General features: G+C 42.6%; 1 protein-coding gene across 18 annotated transcripts in view; it reads left to right on the top strand.

Annotated features, from left to right (window-relative positions):
• NCAM1 (neural cell adhesion molecule 1) overlaps window positions 1-12,591 on the top strand; it is a 300,388-nt gene that overhangs the window by 844 nt on the left and 286,953 nt on the right. The window lies entirely within an intron of this gene.

Genomic DNA, 12,591 nt, shown 5'->3' on the forward strand with positions numbered 1-12,591 from the left:
GGTCGCTGGGTCCCTGCGCCACCTGGCCCGGACGGCACGGGGCTTGCCCTTTGCTGCGGTGCCGGCGGGTCTCCGCGCGCGCCCTCCTCCCCTCGAGCTGGGGGCGTGGCCATGGAGACCTGCTCTTTGGGGGGCCTTAGGGAAGGATCGCCGGCCTACCTTTCCTCTACCGTGATGGGTGTAACCTTCGGTGCTGGGAGCTGCGGGCGGGCGCAGGCTGGTACCCGCCCAGGGAGTCCCGGATTGGGATGCGGTGGGTGCCCAGGCAAGGGTGGCATTCTGAGCAGTGTACCCTGGAGGGAAAGCGGCCTCAGTCCGGCCTAGGACCGTGAGGATGGGGACAAGGCAGAACAAGAAACGCATACAAGGTTGCCTAACAAAAGAAGGAAGTTGAACGGTTTTCCGAAGAAATAATTTTCCATTAAAGTATTGATAATTCCACAGTTAAAAGAAAATCGAAGCCGTCAAGTCAGAGGGTCGGGGCGAAAATAAAAACAGAATTATATGTACGTACGCACATATATGTAAATGTGTATACATAGTGATAATAATAATTGTTATAAGTATAATAGTAATAGAATTATTATAATGATTTTGGCCTCAAATATATCATCTTCAGGGACAATGGTAGTTCAGTCTCCACACTCCACACAGTGTATATGAAAATTTAAATACCATGTTTTCTACCCTTAACACCAAAGATATCAGGTCTCGGCCCCTCTCATTTTGTTGTTTTTGGCTCTTTTGGAATAAAGTGAAAGGTTGCGGAATTACACAGCAAACTGGAGTTTATTCTAACAGCAATTTTGGACGTTTTGTGGAAAAATTGTTTGAATGATTTGGAATGGCTAGGTCCTATTTGACAATTTTACTGTCCTCTTGCAATTTTGCTACAATAGAGGAATGAATAGAACTGGTTTTCTAATACGGTAGCGCTGGGTTAAGAACAAAAGGCACCTTTGCTACTTCATGGGGACCAGCCAGCATGTATATGAGTATATGTAACATCCGTCCCTAAATGAACCATCAAGGTGCGTTTCAGCCATGTTTGTTGTGAGTCCAGTTATGTCAAGTTATATTATTTTTGTTGATTTTTATTCGAAGGTCCGAAATGTGTGTTTCTGAGCAAAATGTAACTCAATATAATATAGTTGTATTCAAGAATGTGGAAGAACTTGAGTGACTCTATCCCAAAACCAAAAAGTTAATTTTTCTTTCGAAAAATAGTAGCATAGATTAAAATACTGGAAAGAACTAAGAATTTGTTTAAAATTCAACTGAGTTAGACACCAAAGGAATATAATCCAGACAGTGTGGAAGTGTGGCCTGTCTTTTATTTAATAGTTTTTGAGTTACTATTCCTGCTGTGAAGGTTCTAAAGATCTACCAATCATGTTGTTTTCATCAGTCCAAAAATTGACATTTTTTTTAGTCAGTTTTTCAAGAAGACCCTCCCCCTTCTTCCCCCAAAAGATTGAACTTGAAGACTTTTTTTCCAGATATGTTTCCCCAGGATCTACTTTCTAAAACATAATACTGGAATAGCAGAAAATAGCAGGGCATCATCTTGTTCAATAAAGGAGGTTTATCCAAGTCTCTATGCTAATTGATTAAACTAAGGATTTGTTGAAGTAACTGGTGGACTGTTTTTTGAGCTTGATAGTACAAGAATTACGGTAGTAATTGTTCACACCCCCCCCCCCCCAAGCCAAAGATTAGGGTATGGGTGTGGTCTTTGCAAGGGCTATGGATGCTTACTCAAGGTGATGATGAGAGGAAGCAGTTAGGCACCTGGAAACCTGAAATTCTAAGAGTTTTGCATAGTGCTTCTCTTTGGAGTACATTCATCATTAATGGAATGCCTCAGAAGGGTACTATTGTAATTTAATGTAAGTAATCTGTATCTATATTTTTCTGTCACCAGGAACAAGGTCTTAATTGCCTTTCAAAATAAATAGCACCATTTTCTCATTCAGAACCTAATCTTTAGACACGACAGATGTTTTTGTTTGCTACAGAACTCAGTTTCTTAAATTATAGACAGCGTCTTGTAAACTTTACGCTGCCTGAAATATGGACTTTGGAATTGCAGATCCAACCAGTTAATTTCTTAAGGTGAAAAAGCCTGTATTTCATAGGAATTTGATGAATTCTCCATATTTACGTCTTCGGCGTTACAGAACCGTGGCTGCCCTCCAGACAGAATGTGACTTCAGTACTCCTGGCAGACCTCCAAAGATACTTTACAGACAGTCCTTCCTGTCTCCGTGCACTGAGTGATTGACTACCTGTTGCCCAAGAACCGTTTGAACTTTGCCTGCCAGTCTTGGGTTTGCGGTGCCGGCGCGCAGGAGCAGCCAGCCGGGTGGGGAGAGAGGGGGCCGCACCTGTCACGGCCAGTCTTCTGGGACGAGGCAGCCTGAGCGGAGACAAAGGCGTGTGAACTAGGTTCTCCGGCACTGCTTAAGTACCGAGTTTTAGAGCCGGCAGGTATTTCCTGGTGTCAGGATAAATATTTTAACGCCACTTCCATAACTGGTAAGTCCTCACTTTAGCGCTCTGACAAACATATAGGCTAAGAAACATCTGGATCTTTAAAAGAAATGGCAACAAATTACAAATCGCATTTTATGAGTCTTAAAAATGGGTTACGAATCAGACAAAATTAGAACCGTGAATCAACTGGCTATGTGGTAATAATGAGTACTTGAGTTTTGACTTAAAAAAGACCAAGGTTAAGATTCCTTGACTTAAAGAGAGGAGAAATGAGTAAAATTCAGAAGAAAGTTTCATACATGTCTTGAAAGAGAAAGTCTCTGAACAATAATGTAAGAAACGGCCTCTCAGGAGGGGGGGATGCCCAGGGGCCCCTCTGAATCCTAAGGAGTAGATGTCTACAGGGCCCGGAGATTCTTACTACGAGGAAACAACCCTAGTGAAGCGGCCATCGGTAATACGGGACGATGTGCTTACTACGGCAGTGACAGCCACATCTGGAAGTCTATCTGAAGGTCCAGTCATGTCCCGTTCAGCCCTTTTCGTTAATAGTATTAACTCTTGGTGCCAACCCTGAAAACCTCTCACTGATGTAAAGGGATGTAAATTATTTGGCTTTGCCCGTGGTGTCATTATGCCCTTTCATTTCGCCGCGTTGAAACGCTGTCTCTCCGCTGAAGATGCTCATTAGGGCACTGCCTTTTGATGTCGGTCTGTGTGCCAAATGGCAGCCTTTCAGACGGTTTCAATACATTACAGTTAAGGCGCTTTTAGGCCGTGTCTCCACGCAGCCGCTGAGTTAACTGTTTTCAGCTAGGGTGACACACTTCTCCCTTCCTGCCCTATTAATTTAGCTTCCAAGCACCGTTGGAGACTCAAACACGAGTACACGGAAAAGATAAGCCCTCTGCTCTGTCTCGGGTATGCCTGGTTTTTTATTTTGGAGGGGGGAGAAGGCTTTAATAAACCTATTGTGCATTCTGTTCCTGCCAGATACATGTATATATGTTTAACTCTGAATTCAAAGACCACATCACAGATAATGACTTGAAAGGCTTCTGCATAGCCTGTATTGCATTCTGTATTCTCACCCGGGCCTTCCTGCAAACGCTGGCCTGTATTGTGCCCCTGTCATCCCTGAGATAACGTGACGCATGTGACGGGCCTTTGGGATCTGATTACCTCTTCCTTTAGGAATATCCAGAGCGATGTCATAGTGTTTTGAGATTGTGTTACTTTAGGTATTCTCTTAAACAAGTAATCACATATATTTATTGGATGCCGGCTCTGTGGGGAATTCCAAAGGATCGAGATGGCATACTTCCTGCGGTCAAGGAGCCTGGAGGGTAGGAGGGTAGGATCGCATGGAGTTGAAGAGCCAGTGGCCCACAGCCCCGGGTCGAAGGCCCAGCTGTGATATCCCTTATTTGCCATCCGATTTGGGACAAGTCCTTAGCTTCCCCCAGTTTCAGTTTCCTCTTCTGCAAAATGGCCAAATCAGCAGCACCCCATGTTAGAGTGGTGAATATTTTTAATTAAAAAAAATTTTTTTTTGAGAGTTAGAGAGAGACAGCACAAGCAGGGGAGGGTCAGAGAGAGAGGGAGACACAGGATCTGAAACAGGCTCTGAGCGAGCTGTCAGCACAGAACCCGACGCGGGGCTCGAACCCACGAACCGCGAGATCATGACCTGAGCCGAAGCCGGACGCTTAACCGACTGAGCCCCCCAGGCGCCCCGAGTGATGAATATTTTAGACAGCACAGGACTTCAGTGTGTGCGGGCCGTGTTTATTGATGAGAAAGAGAGGTGTATATGGAGCTAGAAAAAAAATAATATTTAAACATAGTGCTCCTTCCAGGACTCAGAGAAGGATATTCTGAGAACATGATTTCTTCAGTGACTAGAACTTGACTTTAAAAAATCTTGTTGACTATGCCTGCATTGTGTTATGTTGCTTGTGTATATGTTAGAAAAGTGATCTCCTGTTAAGGCCGAAAGCCGTCAGCACAAGGGTTGATGTGGGTGTCATGGGGCCTGAAGGATGTACAATCTTGAGGGCCCTTTTAACGAAAATACAAAACTCTTCTGCAAAATTTAAGAGATAAGTGACCATGAGAACACATGGGCAGGTGCCCATGCCACAGAGCCTTGGAAGGAGCCCATGGGATGGGGGGCCCGGCAGACCCCATCTGCACCAGAGCCAGCAACTGTGATTTGATCTGCTTGAGTCCACTTGCTTCAGAGTATAGGCTGACCGTTCCAGTTTGTTGAGCACGTATCTCCGTCCTGAAGGCTGTTCGTGTGGTGCTTTGAAGATCAGACTCGTACATCAAAATCAAACTTATTTTTGGAAAGGAGACACCATTTGACCTTTATTTTACAGGAAATCTTATGTGAGACCTGAGTTGATTTAATATCTCTCTCTGCTTATATTTTTGTAAATTACTCTCTGGAATAAAATAAAGTAATTGCTATTATTATTCAAATGAGTCAGACATAAGTACCGTCCTGGCAGGGCAGGGAGTGTTTTTGCCAACTAAAGGCAGATGCCGTGCTGGAGAAGAGACTCAGATTCTGTGTTAGCTGTCCACAAGGAGAGAAGCTGCATGGCGATCCCCGTAATTATGTCTTCATCATCATCGTTCAGTGCCAGACTTTTGCTCTGTGTTAATATCGTCTAATCTTCAGATCATTTGTTCACTAAATGTTTATTGAGTGTGGTGTTCTGGGAATTCAGCAGTTAACATACATCGTCTGTGTCTTCATGGAACTTCCAGTCTACGTGTGGGGAACACGGGCCTCAGACAAGTAACACACGTAATATTTCGGGTCCCATATTCTGATAAGAACTAAGGAAAGGAGCAGGGTGCTCCACGAGACTATTGTGGGGATCCCACCTTTGTGTGGCTGGGCTGGGGTGAGGAGATGACATTGACAAAACTGTGAAATAAGAACAGATGGTATTCTCATCGAAGGCCTGGCTGATTGACTGCTTAATTCAGCAAACACTGAATCACAACACACATTCTTGCATTCCACTGAATTCAGCAAACTTTCCCGAGATCTTGACAAGGCCAGGTTGCTTCCAGAATTGTTCTGGGTTTCAGATTATAAAGTCGAGGGAGCTATGCCTTTGCCTCTGGAGTTCACCATGGAGTGTGGGAGAGAGATATACCATCCTTACAAAGTGAGACATGAATTAAGGGCCATTGGACCATTAACTCTGCTTGGGACCCCCGTGAGTGGGCGTGGGCCTCCACTCCACGGAGCAGGAAGAAGAGGGGATTCAGGCGGTGGAGAGATGGATGTACAGGGTGATGCTAAGGGCACACTGTCAGGTGGCCTGGGGAGAAGCGGTCACATATTAGGGGGGAGAAAGCTCCAGAAGGCCAGACTGTGTCAGGTCTTGAATAGAAGCTGAGGCAAGAAAGTCTAAGTGGCTTATAGGGGAGGGAGGAAGCTGGGGGCCTTACTTGCATAGTTGACTGCATCTTAATCATGTTCTGAAGTGAGGACCATTTGCTTGGCATCCGCTGGAAATGACAGAGGGGTGACTGGGGGGAAGGGCAAACCAAGAGATTTGGGGTCTGACAAGTCTAGGTTGAGTCTGCTCACTGGAAGTGACATCCTGCACTTGTTGCACCTCTGGGCCTGCCTCCCCGTCTGTACATTGGGAATAATGACACCTCCCTGGTGGGTTTTGGTGAGCTTAAATAAAATCTCATACGTACAACAAGTACGTTGTAATACGTTGTAGGCACTCGATATGTGCTTTTCAAAAGCTCGTCTTGAAGAAAGGTTTTCTTTGACATGTTTAGGAAATAGGTGTACTGTGAATAGGATGTGCCAAGTTCTGTGCTGGGGGCTGAGGGGGAAAACAGGATCAGGATACTGTACCAGGCCTAGAGGCTTTTACGTGGCTGGGGAGGAAACACTTAGTTCATTCAGACAGTTAGGAAATCACAAATGGTATGCTATGAATCATTGCCTGAAAGAAGGAGGCTGATATTAATTGTGCGAATTGTTAAGAAAGACAATGATCATCTCATCATCTCGGTTCGCTTTAACGTCTGGAAGCAGGTGTGGATGAGCTAGTGTTTGATGTGGACCCTCACAGGTGTAAGGACACAGAAGGGGAGGGAGGGCCCATTTCTCTGTGGGACGGGACGGGTCTAGCTAGAAAATTGGTCTTGAAGATCATTGACAGCAGACTGGAGATTGGACCAGCTCTTATTAAAATCTTAAATGCTCGACAAAGGAGGATGTTGGAGAAATCGTTTTCTAGAATATTTTAAGGGTATAGTCCATGATTACTTTGGAACATCTGTGGTGCTAGGCTCTGTGTTTGATGCTAGCTCTGAATTCGCAGGGAGGGAGACAGACAAACTGGTAGGGATCACTACAGTGCTTGGAAGGCGTGTTAGTGTCTGTAGCTGGACCAAACAGCGGGTTAGGAGAAGGATTTTTGCTACTCAAAAATCAAGTTTTATAAAATTTTATAAAAATCAAATGTTTATGTTCCAGTGGGGCTTGTTAAAGGAATCCAACCGTGATACAATTTGTAAAACAGATAATCTTAGAAAGTACACTTGGAGTGGTTTTGGATAAGGATAAAAAAGGCGCACAGCTGAGAGGTTAGGGATGACAAATGACCCGGTGCGGGTAGATGATCCATCCGAAATGGTAGGCGACTGGGGGAGAGAAAACTTTTCAAGTGCAAACCAGAGGGAATGAACTCATGGAGCTGTCAGAATGATGGAGAAATGGAGAAGAGGCGTTGCCTTGAATGAATGAGAGACCTCGGTTTCACATACATTAGGTTTTAGGAAAAACCCTGGACATCCGGGTATCTTAACTTCTAGGTCAGTATTTTTCAGTTGTGGGGTAAAATCTACTTAGTAGACTTCCACCAGCCCTGAAAAAGAAGGAAAGGAAGGATGGAGGGAGGGGGAAAAATAGGGAAAGAGAGAATGGAATGGAATGGAACGGAACGGAACGGAACAGAATGGAATGGAATAGAGAGTATGTATCTTTGGAGCAAGGATAAGTATTTTGTGAAAGTTTTGTTGACCCAGTTGTGATGGAAAATGTATCTAATTATGGCTCAGATAAAAATAATGTCATAGATAGAGGAATATAGGATTAGACAGAGGCTAAGCCAATTCGTGGGGCAGAGACCTCATGGTCTGGGGCCATAGGGAGTAGCAGTGACAGCAGACATGCTTACTGGGCATCTACACAGTCTCTTAGCTGTAGGTGTAAAACAGAGCCCCCAAAACTCAACAGGACAATACCTTGTTAGAAAGCCTACTTTCTAGTGTAGAATTTAAAGGCAACCGGGAGTACGAGGTGGCATCTAAAGCCAGACACGTGGCTAAGATTTCAGAGGCAGAGGAAGAGTTACCGGGGCACTAGGGCGGTTGGAGAATTCTTCCCAGTGTAGTGATAGCTGGGGGCTTTGTAGTCAGGATTTCACTTTACATCTAGGAAGCGTGAATGAGATAGGCCATGTGTTGAATGTTTGGGAGGAAGCTTCAGGAAGCCCAGCTGGGGGGACCAAGAAGACTGAGGGGTCATGGTAGTCATCTTTCTATTCCTTTTCAGTGGAGAGAAAACGCCATGGGTTACAATCAGTGCATTGTGCAATCTTTATCACACCCGGAAATATTTATGTTGTATTTATGTAGCATTTAGAATGGCATCTTGTCTATAATTTGGAAGGCGATATTGAACCAAGGCGGGGGGGGGGGGGGGGGGACCAGAGCCTAGTGGTGTGAACGCCTAGGTTAGAGAAGAATAAAGTTAAGTGGACAAAAGTTGGAAACAAGTGGTGTATATAGTACTGACTTTGTGTTTTAAAAAAATTTTCTGTCACTCCTTAAGACTGGAAGAATAAAAAAAGACTGGAAGAAGACACTTTTTTTTTTTTATACTGAGTCTTCTCTAATGAGCATACATTGCTCTATATTTGGATTGAAAAGCAAATACTATATTAAGAAGTGGGCAGTAGTACTTAACGTGGATTGTGTGTGTAAGGAAGATGAGGCACAAGTAGAAAAGTTGGGGTTTGTTTCACAGGAGAGTGGGGATCTTAGAGAAGTTTAGTTGGGTAGTGAATTTCACATTTCAGAGCCAAAGGGTACTTGACCACAAAGCAGGAAGAATGGGGTGCTGAGGTGGGGAAGGCTTCAGAATGGGGGGCCACCTGAGGAGCCATGCCTTTTCCTTGCAAAGGACAATGGGTCGGGGTCACCTGAGAAGAAGAGGTTAATGTTCGAGGGTTTTCTCCCCAGGGGGTTCATTTATCATGGCAGGTGATCATTTTTAGGCACAGTTTTATTTTCTCACATCATTGCCCATGATATTCGCCCCTTTATTCTATACCTTTAGAAAAGGTTTGTTGATAGCAAAATCTTTTGAAGTTTCTTCAGTTTGCCACAGATTGGCTGTATTGTTTTTATGAGATTGGCAAAAGAGGGGGCACAGGCGTGACTGCCTCCTGATGTTCTTTTATTCATACCGCATCCGCCAGCGTCCATTCTGTCTGCGTGAGATGCTGCCAGTCGTGAGTTAAGCTGCAGTTGCTGTGTGAGAAGCAGATTCAGGGTACAACAGGGTACAACGGGCTTGAAGATCTGCTGTCAGGGGCACGAGGAAGATGCAAATCCAGTGCAGGCTCTTTGATCTGAGTTATGATTACAACTTATCTTCCTTTCTTAATTTAGTATTTCCTTTTAGTGTTATAGAGTGGTGCATAATGTAGGGGGCGCCCTGGGGCCCTTTGACATTGAACTTGGCATTTTGCACCCTGGTTCTCTTGCTTTCTGTGACCTTGAGCCAGTTGTTTAATCTCTCCAATGCTCAGTTTATTTCTCTGTGAAACAGGAATAATAATACCTCCCTAATAGGGTTATTGTGAGGACAAAATGAGGTAATTTATGCAACTGTCTGGCACAGAGTAAGCTCAGTAATTTTTTCTCATTTTCTTTCTTTCTGTTAAAGTTCACAGTGAAGGGGTGCACAATTAGTGTTGGATTTAAGTATTGATTATAATTAGAATCACATTTTTTCCCATTTAGTTTTCATTCTCTGAGAGTTTAGGATCACCATGAATTGCAACCGAGTTGGAAACTCCATGGCTGATTGCTTAGTTGTTTCAACGCCTTTGGAAGCAAAGTATGGTAGATCTTGGTTTTGAAAGAAGTAAAATTTAAAAAAATAAATTGGTTTATATAGATTGTCCTTTCCATTTAAATAGGGTTAATATTAAACCTGTCAATTCACCATAATAGTAGAGCCATAAAATTTAGTGTACTTAAATAATGGTTGCTGCTAAAGATCATATTGGTGACACTTCATTAATCTGGAAGTCATTTGTCTGGCAACCTTAAATCTTTGGAACATGAAGCATGACCTATAAGGGGAAGATGAAGAAGTAAGAGAAAGATACTTCTGGATAGCTAAAATAGAGGGACTCCCAAAGTCCATGCATTTGATTGTAGGCACCTGACCTATAGGGGAAGCCTTTTGGCCTTTTAAAATTTTTCCCCAGAGGGGCACCTGGGTGGCTCAGTCGGTTGAGCGTCCGACTTGGGCTCAGGTCATGATCTCACGGTTTGTGGGTTCGAGCCCCGCATCAGGCTCTGTGCTGACAGCTCAGAGCCTGGAGCCTGCTTCGGATTCTCTGTCTCCCTCTCTCTCCGACCCTCCTCTGCTCACACTGTCTCTCTCTGTCTCTCAAAAATAAATAAAAAACATACAAAATATAATAAAATAAAAAATATTCTAATTAATTTCCCAGCCCACATTTAGAAGGGCTTCTAGACTCGGACTGGAACCAAGGAAACATGACTGCTAGGTATAGGTACACTGGTAATAAGAAGATATGATAACTTGGATGGGAAAATAGGAAAAGCAGACTCAAGAACACGAAAAACATACCCGTCTTAGCCATTTAGTATTTGATTGCAAAGAAAACTCTGCTATATTGCAATGCCAAGCATAAATAATGGGTGTTCAAAATTAAGCCTCATTTGGAAGATCCAACTATTGGCCCATTCAAGCAGCAGGCAACACTTCTGTGAATTAGTTTATGGAGGATGTGTCCTTCGTACTCGGCTCTGTGCTGGCTACTGGAGGACGCAGGACTTCAAGGAGTCGCCACGTAGTTGCAAACAAAACAGACATAAACGTAGGCACCTTCGTCTCCACCAGTGGTAAGTTGGGATGAAAGAGGTAATATAATTAGTGTTACTCATATGGAAACATCAGTCATGAGACATTCTAATCCCCAATGATTTAGGACAAAGGAGATTTCATATTTCATTCTTACAGAGTGACCTTGTTGTATATACCTTCTCAGCTCAATTTGAATTCCTTAGTTATTTACTTACCATTAAGGGAAGTTGTGTCAGCCCGTGTCTCTCTCTCTTCTCTACTACATTATAGTTAGTATACATTGAGATTAAAGATCCTAACTATTCAAGCAGTTGGAATTCATTGGTCGTCATTCCTCCCTTTCTTAAATTTAATTTTTATTCTTAGCAAAATGATATGTCCACATCGTTTAAAAAGTTAAATTGTTTTATAAAACTTGAAACAGCAGTCCCCTGCCCCAACCCTTACTACCTTTCCTTACCTCTCTCTTTATCCTTCCTACTTCTGGTTTTGACTTTCCTGAAGCAACCACTTCCTTTCATTTAATCTCCTTTTTTAATGTCCACATTTATACTTTCTTGCTTTTTCAGTTTCAGGCATTATTTATTGGCTTTTCCCTCAGGGGGTTTAGTATTCTTTCAAATAGTCCCTACCCCCTTACTTTTACTCTAGCCTCCCAATATAATAATTTCTCCATTTTTTATTTAAACAGGATTTAGTGTTTATATTATGCCCATGTAAATATTATTCACAGCTGAGCCTTGAACAATTATATGATTTTATTACCTTTCTATATAACTTTTTGTCTTTCCTGAAGTTTATGATGGCATTAGTTTTTCTTTGCTTAATTTTCTATATACTTTTCACTAATTCATTGTCCAGTTCTCAGACCGACATGTAAAGTCCCTCTCAATATGTTCAAATGTGGCTATTTTCTTTCATCTTCAGAAGACATATGGCCTAGACCTTACTTTATTCTTCAATTTTGACTGTTGGTTTTCTAGACTTGCAGCAGTTAATTTATACTTATCTAGTATACAATTGTCTAGATTGGAAATTGTTGTCCTCAAGAATTTTGAAGGTATTGCCCCATGTTTTCTAGCTTTCACTGTTGCATTTGTGAAGTCTAGTGCCTTCTGATTTCCGACATTTTGTAAAAAAAAAAACTTGCTTATTTTTCCTTTAGAAGGTATTAGGATCTTCCCTTTGTCTACAGTGTTCTATGCTGTGCCTTATTGTAAGTCTGCTTTTATTTATGGGGGAGGTAGGTTCTCAGTGGGCCACTTTGGTCTGGAAATTCATGTTTTTCTGTGCTAGGAAATGTTCCTACACTATTTATTTGACATTTTCATATCTCTGCTTTCTCTCCCTTTTTTCTGGAGCTCTTATTCAGAAGTTAGATTGCTCATCTATTTTTTTTTTTTTTTTGGTCTTCTCTCTCCTACATTCATTTCTCTGTCCCTGCAACTCTCCACCCTTTACTTTCTGGGAGGTTTTGTCAACGTTTTGACAATTTTTATATTGGATTTTCTATTTTGCTAATATATTCTTAATTTCTAAGAATTCTGTTTTATTGTCTGCATGTCCTTTTGGTAGTTTCCTCTTCTTCTTCCTTGATACATCTTTTGTATCTCGAGTATTTTAGAAAAAACTTTTGGTGGCGCCTGGGTGGCTCAGTCAGATAAGTTACCAACTCTTCTTTTCAGCTCAGGTCATGATCTCACGTGAGTGCAAGCCCCACATTGGGCTTTGCACTGGCAGCATGGAGAATGCTTGGGATTCTCTGTCTCCTTTCTCTCCCACTCATGTTTTCTCTCTCTCTTTCTCTCTCTCTCTCTCTTTTTCTCTCTCTCTCTCTCAATATGAATAAACTTAGAAAAATATTCTTGTATCCTGTATTGTCTCTTTATCCTCTGAATTCCCCTTTATTATCTGTT

Source organism: Suricata suricatta, chromosome 11 (genome assembly GCF_006229205.1).
Source record: "Suricata suricatta isolate VVHF042 chromosome 11, meerkat_22Aug2017_6uvM2_HiC, whole genome shotgun sequence".
Lineage (NCBI taxonomy): Eukaryota > Metazoa > Chordata > Mammalia > Carnivora > Herpestidae > Suricata > Suricata suricatta.